The 19909-nt window shown below is 40.8% G+C and overlaps 1 protein-coding gene across 2 annotated transcripts in view; it reads right to left on the bottom strand.

Moving 5' to 3' along the window:
- atrnl1b (attractin-like 1b) overlaps positions 1-19909 on the bottom strand; it is a 944158-nt gene that overhangs the window by 357630 nt on the left and 566619 nt on the right. The gene's annotated exons all lie outside the window — the stretch shown is intronic.

The raw sequence follows: 19909 nt of genomic DNA, 5'->3' as shown, positions 1-19909 counted from the left end.
TCATCAGATAACTAGTGGGGCAAGATCATAAGACATAGAATTTATAGTAAAAGATCATAGTGTCATGCAACTGATACGATATATCGAACAAACCTAGACTGCTGTTCAGTTTTCATCTTTTAGAATGGGCTGCAGGTATCAATTCATTAATATGTAAAACCCAGAAATTCTTTCAAGTTACACTCCTGAGATAATTTAAAGTTTTATTCAAAAAAGACACCTCAGCTCAGGCAATGCATTAAAAGTGTGCGGTTAGAGTCCACCTGTACTCCAATGTTGAGTCAAACTGGGTGTATTTCCAAAGTAGGAATTTATGAAATGTCACATGGATTGACTGCCTGCAGATTGTGTGCTTTTTGAACAAAATAGAATAAATCTGCAAATACAATTCTGCAAATGCAAATTAACCATATAAACTTATATGCTTGTGCATGCATGTGAGGGAGAGTGTGCAAGTGTGGGAGAGAGTGTGAATGTGTGCGTATACACATGTGTGCTTGGTAGTGTGTGTGCCTGAGTGTGATGGAGTAAAAGCTCGTGAGAGGGTGTGGGCGTGGGTGAGTGTGTGTGGAGTTTATGTGTGTGTATCTGAGGAACTGGCAATATTGTTCCAAGTCAGACACAGAGAGAGACTTGAAAGTGTACTTTCAGATGTAAATGTTTCCAACCGTCTGATGTCCAATCCTTCAGCATGGTAGAGATCCTGGGGTTTGGAAGATGCTATTGAAGGAGGCTTGGTACGTTGCTGCTGTGTACCTTACATATAGTACATACCACTGCCATTATGCACTAGTGGCAGAGGATGGCACTATTCAAATGGACAAGACATTGATAATGCAGATAGCTTTGTCATGGATGGTGTCATGCTACCTGAAAGTGCTGTACTCATCCAGGCAAGTGGAGAGGATTCCATCACACATTGACTTATGCCTTGTCAATGTAGGGCAAGTTCTGCAGGAAGTGATTTAGTTGCCACAGAATTCCCACCCTGTGAAGTTGGTCCAAGTAACTCTTGCCAATCTCCAGGATGTTGATAGTGGAAGACATTTAGTGATGGCAAACCAACTGAACTTTAAGAAGATAGCTGAAAATGGTTCATGTCTTCCTTAAATATGGTCAACTGTTGTTTGACATTTATCAGCCCAACCACACCAATTAGCAAGGGGCTTTAGCACATGGTCACAGACCGGTTCAGTATCTGAGGAATGAGAGTGACACCTCATTGTGCAACTGTCAGTGAACATCCCCGATTCTGACTTGGAAATGGGGGAAGCAGCTGAAGACGGTTGGGCCTGCGGAATTTTTGAAATGATAGCTGAGACTGAGATGATAGGACTCAAAAATGACATCCATCTATATTTTGCTTGGTATGCTAATTAGAGTTTTTGTTGTTTCACATTGACTTCAACTTTTCTCAGGCTGGTTGATTCCACACAGATGCCTTAGGGGATCAAAATTACCTGTTTGCAATTGTGTAAGAAAGTAACATTTATTTACTTTTTCAGAATCAATAAATAAGCACTGCTTCACTGTCTTTGGGGAAATCGCTTTCAAATCTCTTCCCAAAAAGTGAATTTCTGAGATTTCTTTAGAGATTGTAGAACTGGAGAAGCTCTGATTTTACAATAACATGAACTAAGCACAGCTAATCTTATTCTAACTTTGTTAATCATGCACTTAGAATATATTATCTGTGTTCCCCTCCTGAATTATGCATGATGTTTTGAAGCTTAGACAGTGGCGATGTGGGAATTTACATTCTATTGCAAGTAATATCAAGAGCAACAATCACTAATTAAAGGGAAGCAGCCATTTAGGTACAGTGATTCGGTTTAAACTGGTCATGTGAATTTGATAGTATTCCTCCCCATCAACCCAATCAGATTTGAAATACTCCGTATGCCTAGCCAACCTATCTATCGAAGCCTTCATCTTCCCACTCACTTCCCAGCCCCAGGCACGTCGAAAAAACATGCCTGATCTCCCTGTCTCCTCTTTACCCCGGTCACCCACCAATCAAAGCCAAGGTCCAGCCAATTCCCAATCCTGCATTACCACTTTTTCCTTCCATCGTCTATTGTCTCCCCCACTTCTATAATGAGTTGAAGATTGAAGATCAATATTCAACAGATTTTCTGTTTACATTTTTCTATATTTTTGCATTTTAAGTAAAATCTAAACAAAAAATAAACAACATACTCAAAGACTGCATACTCCAAACAAAATGTTGCTGTTCACATGGTCACAGACTGCTTCAATGTTTCAATGCATACAAAAAGTTTTGCGTCTTGTATGCATCCATTGAACACCAAATATCACCTTGTATTACACATACAAAACAATCAGTATAAAAGAAAATTCAATTATCAATCTGAAACCTTAAAGAAACATAGATAGACCTAGCTTCCGACTGATCTCACTGAGCTCAGCAGCTAACATTATTTGGATTTATTTATTAAGTGTAGTCACCTTAAAGGCAAAACATTTGGGCATCTCAAAAATGGAACAGACTATCTTGCCCCACAGCCATATAATGGCCACTGTGTCTTTAATTGACTAAAGTGAAATCTTCCATTCTCATGTGTGAAGCAATTAAGCCTCTGAGATTTGGCAGGCAACCAACAGCTGGTAGATCTTTTATCCGAGCAGTATTACAAGCAATGGTAGCAGCTAATGCCAGGAAGACGGGCAGTTCCCTGAAGAGGAAATAACAAGGAACATGGAAAAGTTAAATCTATGAGGCTAGAAGGGTTGAGTTACCTGGACTGATGGGGTTGGGGGAGGAGGATGAGGAACATAATTGGGTACAGTGTTACCAAACTGAAAGCAACTCCCCCAGTCCAGCCACAATGCTTGTAGCATATTTACAAAGCCACCTGAGATCCCTGGCACTGGGCTTTTCCTCTGCAAGTAAAATTCCAGTAAAGGTGAGAAGACCACTTTGGAGCCACGGCTTGCCCACCTAGAAGGTCCTAAAAGGTGGCCGACAGGTGTGTGGACTGCTCAACTCTTGATTCTAATGCAGAATTCATGCCTCCACATCTCAGTTTGTCACTTTGCATCCAAAATTCAGGCCCATACTTTAGATCCTATGCTGTCAGCAACACCATGATAATATGCAAATTATTTTCAAAACATTATATTCGAAGTGAATGGCTTATAAAACTCAATTTTTAAATTATTGTATATCTAAAAATGGTTTTGCAATTCCTTCTGCCACCTCCTCTCACATGAGGGAGCTTGTATCAATCCTTCTACTTCGCTTAAAAAAAACTGATAGTAATGCTGTTCCAGTGCTTTCAAGTTGAGCGGTTCAGATGTGAAATGCATCAGGCAAAAGCATTTTTCTTTTTCAAATCTGAGATATAAACTCTATGATGAATCTTTTCAAGTAATTGAGCTGAGAAATGATCCCACTCATCACCCGTTTGGATCGATCGATTTGCCATATCAATGATAAAGGGAACTGAAGAGTGACCATGGTGTTTTGACAGTTGTCACTGCTAGTTCTAGAGCAATAAAATACAAGATATCAAACCTGCTGTGTTGCATCATGGGAGTCCTTTTTAATTATAAAAGAATCAATAAATTACAAATATGAAGGTTGCGTAAATTCTGGCAGTTTTTCACAAAAGGAACAAAGTTTCTTATAATGTGTGTGTTGCATTCTAGGGGATTGTCTGAAATTATGAAATTCAGTTAAATAGTAAATTACACAAAATAAAGACAGAGAAATGTACAACACGGAAACAGACCCTTTAATCTGACTTGTCCATGCCAATCAGATATCCTAAATTAATCCATCCCATTTGCCAGCATTTGGTCCAGATCCCCCTAAACCCTTCTTATTCATATACCCATCCAGATATCCTTTAAATGTTGTAATTGTACCAGCCTCCACCACTTCCTCTGGCAGCTCATTCCACACATGAACCACCCTCTTTCCCCTCTCACCTTAAATCTATGTCGTCAAGTTTTGGACTCCCCCACCCTGGGCAAAAGACCTTGAACTATTCATTCTATCCATGATCTTCACGATTTTATAAACTTCTAAAGTCACCCCTCAACCTCTGATGATCCAGGGAAAACATCCCCAGCCTAACCAGTCTCTCCCCATAGCTCATAACCTCCAACCTGGGTAATATCCTTGTAAATCTTTTCTGAATCTTTTCAAATTTTACAACATCCTCCCTAAAGCAGGGAGACCAGAACTGAACATAGTATTCCAAAAGTGGCCTAACCAATGTTGTGTACCGCTGCATGATGACCTCCCAACTCTTATACTCAATGCACTAACCAATGCAAGTTTACCAAACATAGTGTACATATCCTATCTACCTCTGATTCCACTTTCAAATGACAATTCAATTAATTTATTAATTCTTTATTCTCACTTCAATTTGCTTGCATTTGCAAAGTTCAAAATAATTACCATCCTTGAATTATATACAAAGCATTAGTGTTACTGTTACAAATGTCAAGTTATAATGCTTTAGGACTGCTTTTAATTTAGGACAAAATGGACTACAGGAGCACTAGATAATTCAGCCCCGCAAGTTTGCTCTATCATTTTAGACCATGCTTGATCATGCCACTTTCCTGCTTTATTCCTCTATCCTTCGCTATTTTTTGGATCTAGAAATCTATCGATCACTTCTTCGAACATGAAACTCAGTTTCCATTGCTCTTTGATATTGAGAATTCCAAAGATTCACAAGCGTCAATGAAGAAATTCTAAAGAGTGTGTCCCTCTACTGAAGCTGTGTCCCTTGGATCTGGATTCCCTCAGCCAGAGGAAACATCCTCTCCTCTATTTAGCCCTTTAAGCATGTTGTACGTTTCAATGAGATCACCTCACATTCTTGAGAGAATGCAGACCCAGGAATAAAACACTGATGAGAGTTACATAACCTGTTCTGAATTCTGCTGACAGCAAGCCGAGCTGGTGTAGTTGTGCAAGATTACAGGAGACACCAACTTGTTTTACTAGGAAGAAGATGCTAAACAATAGGCAAAGTGTTTATGCTGACAGTGAATGGAATTGCATGTTCCTAAGTCCCATAAGATGTTCTCAGAAACAATGAATCACAGAAATGAAATCGAAGACCATTTTGGCCCATTGCATCTGCACTGACTCTCCAGATGAAAATCATGACTTAGTCTTTTAATCCTGCCTTTTCTCTTTTACCTTGCACATTCTTGTTTTTAAATAATCATCTAATTCACACTTAGATTGAATTGAAATTACCAGGTCACCTCCAGGTAATGATTCCAGATCTGAATCATCATTGAGGGAAAGTTATTTTCTCACATCACATTTGCTTCTTTTGAAAATCATTTCAATTCTGTGCCCAGTTATCCTTGATCCTTTTATGAGCAGAAACAGTTTCTCCTTAGAAACTATTTCTCTATCATATCTCCTCTTAGGCTTCTTCGCTCAAAGGAGGTTAGCTCCTACCTCTCCATTGTACTTTCATAACTGAAGTGTATCAGCGCTGGAGCAATTCTTATACATCTTGTCTGCACTCTCTAATATATTCACACCCTTCCTATAGAGTAGCACCTGGACTCCACCAGGCCTAACATATGTCCTACATAAATTAAGCATGATTTCCATACTCTTATGTTCAATGCCTCTGTTAATAAACCCTGAACATTATGTGATTTAAGTGCTCTCTTTACCTGTTCTGTCACCTTCAATGATCTGTGCACACATAAATCCAGATCCCTCTACTCCTGAACCCCCTTTAGAACTGTACCCCTTATTTCATATTAAATGTTCATGTCCTTACCAAAATGCACAATCTCACTCTTCTCTGCATTGAACTTCATCTGTCATCTATCCACCCACTTCACCAACTTGCCTACTTCCTTTTGAAGTTCTACACTGTCCTTATAACAGTTTACAATGTTTCCAAGTTCCACATCATCTGCAAACCTTGACATTTTACCTGTACACTAAGATCTTATCAGTAATATACATCAAAAAAAGCAAAAGTCCCAATACCAATTCATGGGGAACTCCACCACAAAACTTCTTCCAGCCCGAAAAATATCCATTGACTGGCTTACCACTACTCAATTTTTAATCTACATTGTTATTATCCATTTTATTTCATGAGTTATGATCTTTCTCATAAGTTTGTTGCATAGCACTGTTATATAGAATCCTTAAAGTGTGGAAACAGGCCCTGTGGCCCAACAAGTCACACCGACCCTCCAAAAATTAACCCACCCAGATACTTATCCCAGACGAATACATCTAACTGACACATCCCTGAACTCTATGGGCAATTTTAACATAGCCAATTCACTTAACCTGCACATCTTTGGATTGTGGGAGGAAACCAGAGCAAACCCACAGAGACACGGGGAGAACGTGCAAACTCCACACAGACAGTCACCCGAGGCAGGAATCGAACCCGGGTGCCTGGCTCCGTGAGGCAACAGTGCTAACCACTGAGTCACCATGCCATCCCACTGCTTCAAAAACTTTTGAAAGTTAAGGTACACTAAGTTAATATCATTGCTGTCATTGATTTTTTGTTATCGACTCAAAACCTCTTTCAATTTGGTTCAAAACATTTTCGTTTTACAAATCTATGCTGGCTCTTCCTGGTCAACTCATCTGTTTTCCCTATGTGACTATTAATTCTATCCTGAATGACCGTTTTTGAAATTACCCTATCCTAAAGTTAAACTGACTGGTCATCATTTGTTGGGCTTATCCTTACAACCTTTGTTGAACAACAGTATGATATTTGCAATTCTCCAGTCTTCTGGCATTTCCCTGAGTCAAGTGAAGACTAAAAGATTATGGTTAATGCCCTGAAATCTTCACGCACACTTCCTTGAATATCATTGGATGTACCTCAACTGGTCCTGGAGCCTTGCCAACTTTAAGTACCAAAACTTCCTAATCAGTTTTGAATTCCTCTAGTGACAAAGTTCCGATGTCATTAAGAATATCAGGTTTCGTAAATGGTTTAACTGAAAGTGGTCTAGTTAATTTTAAAATAAAATGACGATGTGTGTCTAAAGAACAGCGAATTAGTTTGCCTCTCTGGGACACACGGCTAATGTGAATCATATTACCTTGGAGATAGGCTTTATAGAAAGCAAGAGCATAGGAAATCATTATATAATTATATTGTAGGCCGTTTTCTTAAAACATCATTGACTGCACAAAGAAAGGAGGAGGACATGCCCCTATCTACATCAAAAAGCTGAGGTGGAGATGATCGAGAGCATCAATTTTCTAGGAGTGACAATAATTAGCAATATATCCTGATCCTCTCAGAGTGATGCAAAAGTCAAGAAGGCCCAACAATGCCTCTTCGTCCTCAGGAGACTTATGAAATTCAGCACTTTCAGAGGGACTCTCCCCAACATTTAGAGATGCACCACGAGCATTCTCGCTGGGTGCATCACAACTTGGTATGGCAACTGCTCTGCCCAAGACTGTAAGAAATTACAAAAGTTGTGAACATAGCCCATATCATCACGCAAGCCAACCTCCCATCCATTGACTCCATGGAAATGCGGCCAACATCAAAGACTCCTCCCATCCCGATAATCCTCTCATCCAACATCTTTCGTCAGACAGAGGATACAGAAGCCTAAACACACAGGTAACAACAGGTTCAAGAATGGCTTCTTCCCCACTGTAATTAGACTACTGAATGAACCTCTCTAATTTCAAATCTAATGTTGATCTTGCTTTTGTGTATCTCTTGTAGCAGTCATAATCTTGTATGCCTCGCTCTGTTTAAATACCCTATGTCTTTGTATGTATGATCTGTCTGTTTGCACACAAAACAATACTGTTCACCGTCCTTAGGTACATGCAACAACAATAAGTCAAACCAAATCTCACAAATAGCTTCTGTCTGCTAGAATTCAAAAAAAGAGAAAGAGAAAAGACAGAGAGAGAGAGATTGACAGAGAAAGGGAGGGATTGACAGAGAGAGAGGAATCGACACAGACAGCGAGATTGACACAGACAGGGAGGGATCGACAGAGAGAGAGTGAGTAAGTGAGAGAGATGAAGGATAGAGGCAGCAAGTCACCACAAGAATGCAGCATGGGGATTTCACACATGCATTGAAGAGATTATGTTCATGGGTATTGAAATATAATTGGAAGCTACTCCCTGCTTGAATAGATGGAAGAATACCCATTGCACATCTCAGAGTAAAGGTCAGTTCATGGATGAGAAGTTATCCAGCTGGAAAAGCAAAAAAGAACAAAGAGAAGCAAAAGTAAGGATGCTAAGTAGAGTCTGGACAGCTCAAGAAGAAGAGTAAGAGCAAATTACTGCAGATGGTGGAATCTGTACTGAAAATAAAAAAATGCTGGAGATCACATCGGGTCAGGCAGCATCCATGGAGAGAAAACAAGCTTATGTTTCCAGTCTACATGACTCTTCTTCAGACCTAAAGTGAAGTGTGGAGGGGGCAGCATTTATGCTGTGGAGGGTGAGGAAAAAACGCTGTGGATAGTTCAGATTAAGTTATCAGAATGTGAGGATGGCAGAACAGTAGAATATCTAACTGCTAGACTGGAAAGAATAGGCAGTCCCACTAGGGTGGGGGAAGGGGAGAGAGGACATGGTAACAGAGAATGTACCCTTACAGCTAAAAGAAAGGGAAGGAATGGGTTCACAATTTGAAGGTGCTGAACTCAATACTGAGCCCAGAAGGTTGTAAAGTGCCTAGTCTGAAGGTGAGATGTTGCTCCTCCAGTTTGTGCGGTGATTTGCTGCAGCATAGCCAAGAATAGGCAAGTGGGCATGTGAGCAGGACGCTGTGTTAAAATGACCGGCTATGAGAAAGTCAGGGTCATGCTTGTGCACAGATTGGAGGTGTTCTGCAAAGCAGTCACCCAGCCTGCATTTGGTTTCTCCAATGTAGAGTAGGCCACATTGGGTGCAGCGAATACAATACAGAAGATTGGAGGTAGTACAGGTGAAATACTGCTTCACCTGTTAAGTCTATTTAGGCCCTTGGATGATGAGCAGGGAGGTGAAAGGCAGGTATTACTCCTGCAGTTACATGGGAAGGTGCCATGGGAACAGGGGGCTGGTGTTGGCAGTTGAGAAATGGACTGGGGTGTCCTGGAGGGAATAATTCCCATGAAATTCAGACAGAGGGAGTGAGGGGAGGATGTGTTTGGTGGTGGTCTGCTGGAGTTGTCTGAAATATCGGAAAAGGACCCTTTGAATGCAGAGGCTGGTGGGATGAAAAGTGAGGACAAGGTGGACCCAATCACGCTTTTGACACTGATAGAAAGGGGCAAGGGCAGAAGCACAGGTGATAGGTTGGATGTGGCTGAGGGCCCTGTCAATCGCAGTGGGTGAGAAACCATGCTTATGGAAGAAGGAAGTAATGTCAACAGCGCTGTTTTGGAAGGTGGCATCATCCTAACAGATATAACATAGGAGAAGAAACTGGGAGAATGGGATGGAACCCTTGTAAGACGTGGGGTGGAAAGAGCTGTAGTGAAGGTAGCTATGGGAGTCAGTGGCTACATAGTGGATGCAGTCAACAGTTTACTCCCGAAAATGGAGATGGAGAGATCAAGGAAAGGAAAGAAAGTATTGGAAATGAGGTGAAAGCTATAGAGGAGTGGAAATTGGAGTTAAAATGAATAAATATTTCAAGGTCCAGGTGGGAACATAAAGCGATGCTGATACACCACGAACAGAGCTGTGGGGTCTGGAGGGGGTGTAGTGAAGGACTGGAACAAGGATTGTTCCACATACCCCATAACAAGACAGGCATAACTGGCCCCATGCCGGTGCCCATAGTGACTCCTTTGACTCAGCGGAAGTGAAATAAATTAGAGGAGAAATTGTTGAGTGAGAGAATAAATTTAGTTAAACAGAGGAGAGTTTGGTGGATGGAGATTGTTCAGACCTCTGGTTGAGGATTAAGCCTTCAGACCATCATTTGACGAATGGAGGTATAGAAAGATTGGACATCCATGGTGAACAGGAGGCAGTAAGGACCAGGAAACTGGAAATTGTCAATATGATAGAGGGCATTAGAGGAGTCATGGATGCAGATGGACAGGGTGTGGACAAGTGGAGAGAGGATCGAGTCAAGGTAAATGGAAGTGAGTTTGATGGGGCAGGAACAGCTGGTACAATGGGCCTAACAGGGCAGTCTGGTTTGTGGATTTTGGGAAGGAGGTAGAAGCGGGCTGTCCGAGGTTAACAGACTATAAGATTGGAGGCAGTGGGGGGGAAACATCTCCGGTGACAGTCCTGGCATCAATGTCTTGATGTTCGGATGTGGGGTCATGGTTCAGGGGGCAGTAGGAAGAAGTGTCCAAGAGTTAACATTTAGCCTCCCCAGGAAAAGATCAGAGCACCAGACTACACTGGCACCACTACTGTCAGCAGGTTTGATAACAGAGTTAGGATTGGACCTGAGAACGTGAAGTGTGGCAATTTCAGAAGGGGACAGGTTGGCGTGGGTGAGACGAGCAGAGAAATTGATACAGCTGTTGTCACACTGGCAGTTTTCAGTGAAGAGATCGAGGTCAGGTAAAAGGCCAGAGAAAGGGGTCCAAATGGAGGGTGAATACTGGAGGTGGGTGAAGGAATCAGTGGAACAGGTTGGATGGAATCCTGCCTGAAGAAGTGAGTGCGAGGATGAAGGAAGAGGAAATGCAGTTCAATGTCATGGCGAGCCTGAAATTTATTAAGGCGGGGATGAAGCTGATCCTTTGTTGAGGACAGTATGTTCAGCCTCAGGGAGAGAAAGGTCAGGAGGTATGGTGAAAACACAGCAAGGGCTGGTGGGTCGTAGAGAGGTGACCACAGGGCGCCAGAAAGGGATGGCATCAGAGGACCGGGAAGGGGTGGGTGCTAAGGGACAGTAAGGGATCGGCTCTGAGTGATGGGAGAGGAGGGGGTTCGAGAGGTGGAGAGGGGAGGACGAGGTTGGATGGATGTTGGAGTCCAGCCTTGGAGTCTATCAAAATCCTTTCTCCCCAAACACTCCAATCCCCGCCCCCATCATATAAAAGTTGCCCCCTCCACACTTCACATCAGTTCTGATGAAGAGTCATCTAGACATGAAGCGTAAGCTTGCTTTATCTCCATGGATGCTGCCTGACCTGCTGTGATCTGCAGCACTTCTTGTTTTTAAGAAGAATGCTACCTGAATGACAGAGTAAATTGTAACTGTGGAGGAAGATGTTTGATCATGTTCAAGCATTTACAATGGATTATTCTTTATATAATTTAAAGCTTCAGTTGCCCATGGAATAATGTTTACTTGATGTGGCTTTTAGTTTTTTTTTCCTCTCAGTAAGAGTCTTAAAACTTAAAATTCTTTAATAACTGATGTTGGCCACTGGATATTTTTTGTTATTGTTTCTGTGGGGATGATATCACTTACTTTGAATATCTCAATATTGACAGCGAGCTGAGTGAAAGATTGGCCTCAGTTTCCAGTACTTAGGGCCATAGAGATGTATAGCATGGAAACAGACCCTTCGGTCCAGCTCGTCCATGCCGACTAGATATCCCAACCCAATCTAGTCCCACAGGCCAGCACCCGGCCCACATTCCTCCAAACCCTTCCTATTCATATACCCATCCAAATGCCTCTTAAATGTTGCAATTGTACCAGCCTCCACCACTTCCTCTGGCAGCTCATTCCATACACGCACCACCCTCGACGTGAAAACATTGCCCCTTAGGTCTCTTTTATATCTTTCCCCTCTCACCCTAAACTTATACCCTCTAGTTTTGGACTCCCTGACCCCAGGGAAAAGACTTTGTCTATTTATCCTAACCTCTATAAGGTCACCCCTCAGCCTCCAACGCTCCAGGGAAAACAGCCCCAGCCTGTTCAGCCTCTCCCTGTAGCTCAGATCCTCCAACCCTGGCAACATCCTTGTAAATCTTTCCTGAACCCTTTCATGTTTCACAACATCTTTCCGATAGGAAGGAGACCAGAACTGCACACAATATTCCAACAGTGGCCTAACCAATGTCCTGTACAGCTGCAACATGACCTCCCAACTCCTGTAGTCATTACTCTGACCAATAAAGGAAAGCATACCAAATGCTGCCTTCACTGTCCTATCTACCTGCAACTCCACTTTCAAGGAGCTATGAACCTGCACTCCAAGGTCTCTTTGTTCAGCAACACTCCCGAGGACTTTACCATTAAGTGTAAGTCCTGCTAAGATTTGCTTTCCCAAAATGCAGCACCTCACATTTATCTGAATTAAACTCCATCTACCACTTCTCAGCCCATTGGCCCATCTGGTCCAGATCCTGTTGTAATCTGAGGTTACCCAATTTGCTGTCCACTACACCTCCAATTTTGGTGTCATCAGCAAACTTACAAACTGTACCTCTTATGCTCGCATCCAAATCATTTATGTAAATGACAAAAAGTAGAGGGCCCAGCACCAATCCTTGTGGCACTCCACTGATCACAGGCCTCCAGTCTGAAAAACAAGCTGAGAGCCTTATATTAAAAAAAAGTTCACTGGCCCTTATTCCTCTCCATCTCACAAATTCCCTGAGTCTCATTCATGACCACACAGCTCTATCTTTCTTCCTCTGCCCACACCCAATGGACACTCATGCCAACCATGACTTCCTACACAGTTCTATTCACAACCATGCAATTTTACAGAGCCATGTAACTTAATGGAAACTCACACCCTGCATGCAATACCTTTTGCATTTGCACTTACCATGCTAACTCACCCAACATGCATTTATGCGGAGTTTAAATTAAGTTCTTAAGTGCAAATCGATGAATTTGCTATTTAAAAGAAAACATTGTCGCTGATAAAATTCTATTTATGCCATTTAACTTCATTTAATCCCTTACAAAATCAAGCATTTTAATGTACAGTCCCACTTGAAAAAGTTCATAATCTCTTAAAGCAGCCAATCAAGTTGTGAACTGATGATAGGCTGTGAAATCAGTCATCCAACATTAATCCGATAATGACAGAAAATGGGTTTAAATCAACAAACCAAATGCAATACAAAACACTAATTTATTTTGATCACTGTGGAAAGATTTTTATTTCCAAACATTTAAAGTCAGCAATTTTAAATATCTTGACAGTTACCTTTAACAGCTGACCCAACAGCTCCAATGAGTTTTACAATTCCAATGGGTTTACCCACTTTTAAGTACAATTATATCTATTTTTATCAATCCAAACATTGTTTTTAGACCATATCAAAATGATATCCCATCCTTCCAAGGAACTCTGGGAGGTTTTGTCATTTTTTACCCACGTCTAAAGTGCACAAGTTATGTTTTGGATATCATAACAGTGAAAATCAGATTTATCTGTGGTAGCTAAAATTAACATGCACAATTGCCTCCCAAAACCTAGATATACAAATTAAGAACTTATGGATTTATGGATATATCTGTTGCCATTTTCACTACGACAGATATCCTCCCTGACTGGTGAATATTCAGGCCAATGATTTATTGTAACTTTGCAAATTTCATAGAAATGAATGCCAATTTTTAATTAGTGGATGGCCAAGAATCATATCCAAAAACTGTTTCACCTTTTAAATAATGAATTTTCTTTAACAAAATAAAGCTTTTATTCCAGTTTGCATTATCTTGCATTTAATCAATAGCAAAATCCATCTTAGTCTATCTGCTTACATGGACAAGATCCCTTTTGAGTGTCATCAATCTCTCTTAAAGTATTCACTGTCACACAGTAAATGCACAATATCCCTTAAAGAAGATTTCTCTATCTAACTTGCAAATATTGTATATTTGTTTACAACACAACATTTCACAAATCCCTTCACGTCCTGTTTGTCTACAATACTGTGTGCCCATGTTACAATCAACACAAAATGTGGTGAAACTGTTAGTGTTTGAGTAGATCTGAGGAATAATATTATTTCCCTATTTCACAAGTACTAACAGTTGAAAATCAAATTGAATACACTGAATTGGCTTTATTGTCACATGTACTCAAATGAGTTGAGTGAAAGTTTAGAGTCACCGCATTATAGCACCAGTTTAGGTACAAAGGTATCTATGTACAGATAATTGAGATCAAATTTGTAGGAAACAGAAAAAAAGTAAAGAAATAAATAGTCCACCACTATAGGTCATGGAAATAAATTAGAAAAATAAAGAAGAAAGACGTTTTGAATATCAGTCTCTCTGACCCAGTGCATGCTGGCACCAAGCCTGAAGGAGACCTCCAAGGCCTTGCCACCACCTGTGCCGGACACACCAACATAACAGTCTCCTCACTTTTCAGTGCCATTTTTTCGCCGCAGAGCCCGTTTCGCTGATGCCACTGAATCCACACTTGCCCCACAACCAAGCAACCCTGGCTCTGCAGCAGGTTAGGCCACACTAGGCTACGAGTCCCGCTTTGACTTCAGATGTTGCCTTGTGACCGCTGCCATTTTGAAGAGTCCACTGCTGCCGGCACCAAAGTCCCTGATTGCTGGAAGAACTTTGCTGCTGCTGCGACTGGTCCCAAATACCAGGAGAATGAGTTTGCTGCCACTATCACAGACCTTGAATAGCAAGAGAATGCATTTGCTACCGGTACTAGTACCTCGCTGCTGCTCCCTCCTATTTTCGGGCGGAGCCATGTCTGCCACTTGACTCTCGCTGCCGAACTGGTATGCTCTATCACATGCCACAGAAAAGGAGGGGGGAACAAACAAAAGAAAACAAAAACAAAAACAAAGCAAAATAGCAGAAACAAAAGCAAAAGCAAAACAAAGAACAAAAGCAAACGGTAGCAGTTGGGCCCTGGGCAAGAACCTGCATGGATTCCTGTTACTCCGCCTCCATCTTGCACCAGAATAATAGCTGCTTTTGCATAATTAGGAATGTGGTGGGAAGGGATTTACCAAATATATGAAAAAAAGAGTAACTGAGGCTAAGAGTAGGCAGTTACTTAAAGTTACATCTACACTATTTTATAATATTGCTTGTTTTAGAAGCTTTGATTTTTTTGCAGAAAGAATTCAGAAAATTAGAGTTACATTTATGATTAGGTGAAGACTCTTTGTTAGAACGAAGGAAGAGTCATTACCTTTCTCATCAGTCCATATAGGTTAACTGAGCTTGAGTTTAATTTTCATCTTGCTGTACTCTCAAGAGCTAGCAAAGGGACAATGACTCAATAGCCCCCATTGTACACTATGATGCTACCTGAAGAATGTCACTTCTGAATCTGAAGTGTTGTAGTTCAGTGTCAACCTAAATTATGTCAAGTACTACACTTCATGCAATGCCACACATTTCCTACACAGAGGCAGAAGTACTACCAATCAAGCAGCTAACATCTTTGTCTCAGATCAATACAGAATATTTTATGGAGAAATATAAATTACTCAGTGTAATTTCTTGTGCTAATGTTTACACCATTTTAGAGAGTAGAATTGGAGCAGAGTCCTACTAAATGTTAGCCAGCTTTCCCACTTCTAGGCACAAGAGATAGAGTCTATTAATACAAAAACATAATGAAGAGGCCATGACTTTACAATAAAAAAAGACCATTTTGCTCTATAGCCCATTTGACAATTCAAGTGAAGAAGCTACAATTAAATGGACAGATTTTCATTCTTCTCTGCAGATTTGGACCATTTCAAAGATATACCAGGAAAAGCATTCAACGTTCAGATGACTTCTTATTAAATAATTTCATACTTCAGAATATATGATGCAGTGTCCAATTAATTATGGAGCATTTAACTGATGAAGGAGAATTGTTTTCATGCTACAATTGGACAGATCCACCAATTTATCAAATTGCACATAGTCACTCAAGAAGGCAACAATTTATGTGAGGAATTGTTCCTGATGTTAGAGTGATTTCAAGAAACATTTGTTGTAACCAGTCTTTATGAAGTGCTTGACAATATCAATGTGAAATGCTGCACCAGGAAGTTTTCTGAATGATAAATGATGTGCGATTTTGTATCACTGATATTCTAGTGGAGAAGGATGTTTCAGATAATGTATAAAGTTTATAACAAGTTTGTTGATCTTCAATCAACTGACAACTGGTTGATACTGGTGCTTTCAAGTAACATCCACAGAATTATAGAATCCCTACAGTATGTAAGCAGACCATTAAGCCCATTGGGTCCACAATGACCCTCCAAATCAGGACCCAGCCCTGATCCTATCCCTGTAACCCTGCATTTCCCATGGCTCATCCATCTGGCCTGCATAGCCCTGGACACTATGGGCAATTTAGCATGGCCAATCCACCTAACCTGCATATCTTTGGAATGTAGGAGGAAACCGGAGGACCCAGAGGAAACCATGCAGACACGAGGAGAATGTGCAAATACCACACAGACAGTCGCCCGAAAGTGGAATTGAATCTGGGTCCCTGCTGCTGTAAGGCAACAGTGCTAACCACTGAGCCACCATGCTGCTCAATTCGCACCATACAAATGCCAGGCAATGACCAACTCCAAAAACAGTCAATCTAACTACCGGCCCTTAACATTCAATGAAGTTGCCATTGCTGAAACCCCCACTAGCAACATCCTGGGAGTTATCATTGACCAGAAACTGGACTGGCTACAGAGCAGATCAGAACTTGGAAAAGTGCAGTGACTAACTCACTTCCCTACTCTCTAAAGCCTGTAGACCATCTACAAAGCACAAGTCAGGAGTATGATGGAATTCTCTCCACTTGCTTGGATGGGTGCAGCTCCAACAAAAAGACGCTTGGCACCATCTAGAACAGAACAGTCCACTTGAATGACACCACACCCGCAAACATCTAATCCCTTCATCACCAATGCTCAGTAGGTTTTGTGTGCTATCTGCAAAATGCACAGCAAAACATCACAAAATCCTTAAACAGCACCTTCCAAATCCACAACTAAATCTATCTCGAAGGACAAGGGCAGCAGATGCAAGATGACACCACAAACTTCAAGTTCCTCTCCAAGCCACTTACTTTTATGACTCAGAAATATATTGCTGTTCATCCAGTGTAATCGAGTCAAAATCCTGGAATTCCCTCCCTATCAGTATTGTAGATCAACTTAAAACAGATGGACTGCAGTGGTTCAAGGTAGCAGCTCACCATGACTTTCTCAAGGGCAACTAGGAACAGGTAATACAAATACTGGACTGCCAGGGATGCCCGAATCTTATGAGTGAATAAAAAGAATCACAAATGATCATAGAAAATAGCGTGTACTGCAGCTCTCTGCAACAGTTTAAATTTATGTCTTGCGAGAGAGGTATGAAGCACAAAATTTATTTCTGGAAATAGGTAGTAAATTCAATTCAGTCTCATATTAGAATGAAAATCCAAAGTTTGAGTACATTGCTAACCAATGGTAAATTGCAAAACTGAACTGAAAACAAAACTGCTAATTTGTGGGAATGAGTTAAAGATGACCACTAAAGTTTACAAATCATCAAAGATCCAATTGATTCAGCACTATCTTCAGGGGCAGAGATCTGCCATTCACTAATAACAAGTTTCTTGCTCATCTCCAGCTGTCATTCGCAGGGTTTTTTTAAGAATCCCTAGTGTGGAAACAAGCCCTTTGGCTCAACAAGTCCACACCAACCCTCCAAAGAGTATTCCGGCCAAACCCATTCCACATTCCTTTACATTTACCCCTGACTAACCTACACATCCCTGAGCAGTATGGGTAATTTAGCATAGCCAATTCACCGAACTTGCACATCTTTGGATTGTGGGTGAGAACTGCAGCACCCAGCAGAAACCCACATTGCCACAGGAAGAATGTACAAAACTCCAAACAGACAGTCACCCGAGGCTGGAATTGAACATGGGTCCCTTGGCGCTGTGAGGCAGCAATGCTAACCACTGAACCAGCATGCCACTCCTATTCTTGAATGTATTTTACAATTTATAATTGCTGAGTTATGAACTCATGTTCTTTATCTTTTTAGTCCAAGAGCTATAATTACCGTGCACACCAGTGCAATATTGTTCTCCAGAAGCATAGAAATGTCCTGACACAGACAAAGGCGATTCAGCCAAACATGTCTGCACCAGTTGAATGAATGAGCAACCCATTCTAATCCTACTTTTCTAACATCTGGGACATAGCCATGCAAGTAACTGTGTTTTGGTTGCGCATCAACATTCCTTTTAAATCAGTTGAGTGTCTCCGCTTCAAACACCGATCCTGGCAGGGAATTTAAGGCATCCATCACCCTCTGCGTGAAAAAGGTTTCCTCATGTTGCAATATTGTTTTAATTGAATCCTTTACAGTCCAAAGTAGTTTATTGCACATGATGTGCTGCGAGAGATTTCTGAGGAACATAATAGTTTTATGTACACCTGAAAAGGGTCTCTTTTTAATGCCATGTCCACAGGATGATATCTCTGTTGCATTGAAATCGTTGCAGTGAGACTCAAATCAATAATCGACTGACCCAGGGGTAAGAGAGCTCCATTGAATCAATGCAGACACTTAAATGTGGCCATGCACTGAGAAGTAAAATATTGTGGGCCACTTTGAGAATAAACTTTTTTAAATAAAAAAAATTGTTAATTGGTTGCAGCCAAATCTTTATATTTTTGAATGTAACATAAAAAGTAACCTGTCTTTGGTAACCCAAGAACAACACTTGACATTCTTAGGGGAGAATAATGTAACAAAATTCTATGGTTTTTGTGCCAAAAACAGCAATTCCTCAATGACTAGCAATAACAAATACCACTAATATCTAAGGACACAGAAACAGATGATCCCAGATATGTATCAGACCTCCCCTTGAGGGTTAGCAATGGTAGGCTTTATTCTGCTTTCACAAAATTAAGTTTAAGATGAACGAGCAAAACAATAAATGATCAAAACTGTGCTAATAATTTCGATCAAACGGTATTACTGTCATGTAAAATAACAATTATATAAATATTTCAAAAAGCAAATCACCAAGGAGCAAGTTAATTTTGGAAAAAAAAGTTGGGACTGCCATGATGCAAAATGAGTTTATTTTACAATGCAAATTGGGTGACAAATTTATAGTTGAAATTCCATAGCCAATATTAAAACAGCATCAAGACAAATGGGCCATTAAGCATCAATTGAAACAGCATAAGTTCAGATCAACAGGGAAAGCGCTAAGAACACGAAGGGAAAGCGCTAAGAACACGAAGGGAAAATTATCAGAAGCAACCACTGGGCTGAGACTATAAACAGATATAAAGAGATTAAAATGGAAAAATAGGACTTGAAATAAACAAATCAACAAAAGTAAAATGAAACGATGGAAAATATCTCCAACTGTGAAGTAGAAAGATTGCACTGAGTAGAGAGAGTAAAACCCTTAAGGATCCAACTGAAATTTAAGAATGAAGGAGAATGGGATAAAAGCAACAAGCTAAATAAAACTTTTTTAAAATCAGAGAAAACAGTAACAAATGTTTCAGCTACAGCAAGTACTATTTTCATATATATCTCAAAGGATTAAAAACTAAAGTAGCTTGAAATGTCCAGCAGTTATTGTGAAGACAGAATGTGCTGGAAACCTTACTGAGGATATCCCACCATCTGTTTAATATAGTCCCAAATTTTGCCCAATGCAATTTCCACACTTCCACGCCCCTCAAGAATATCCCCTGTTCTAATTTCCACCTCACCAGTCTCTATATTCAATGATCATTCTTTGCCATTTTGACATTTGAAGCATGGTGCCAAAACCAAGCAAGGGAAGAGAGTTGAAAAATGTATTGCTGGAAAAGCGCAGCAGGTCAGGCAGCATCCAAGGAGCAGGAGAATCGACGTTTGGGGCATAAGCACTTCTTCAGGAATAACGAGGGTGTGACAAGCAGGCTAAGATAAAAGGTAGGGAGGAGGGACTTGGGGGAGGGGCGTTGGGAATGCGATAGGTGGAAGGAGGTTAAGGTGAG

The sequence above is a fragment of the Chiloscyllium plagiosum genome, chromosome 22, assembly GCF_004010195.1.
Source record: "Chiloscyllium plagiosum isolate BGI_BamShark_2017 chromosome 22, ASM401019v2, whole genome shotgun sequence".
In the NCBI taxonomy this organism is placed as follows: Eukaryota; Metazoa; Chordata; class Chondrichthyes; order Orectolobiformes; family Hemiscylliidae; genus Chiloscyllium; species Chiloscyllium plagiosum.
Note: the sequence above shows the minus strand (reverse complement) of the source record. Positions and strands in the feature narration are given on the sequence as shown.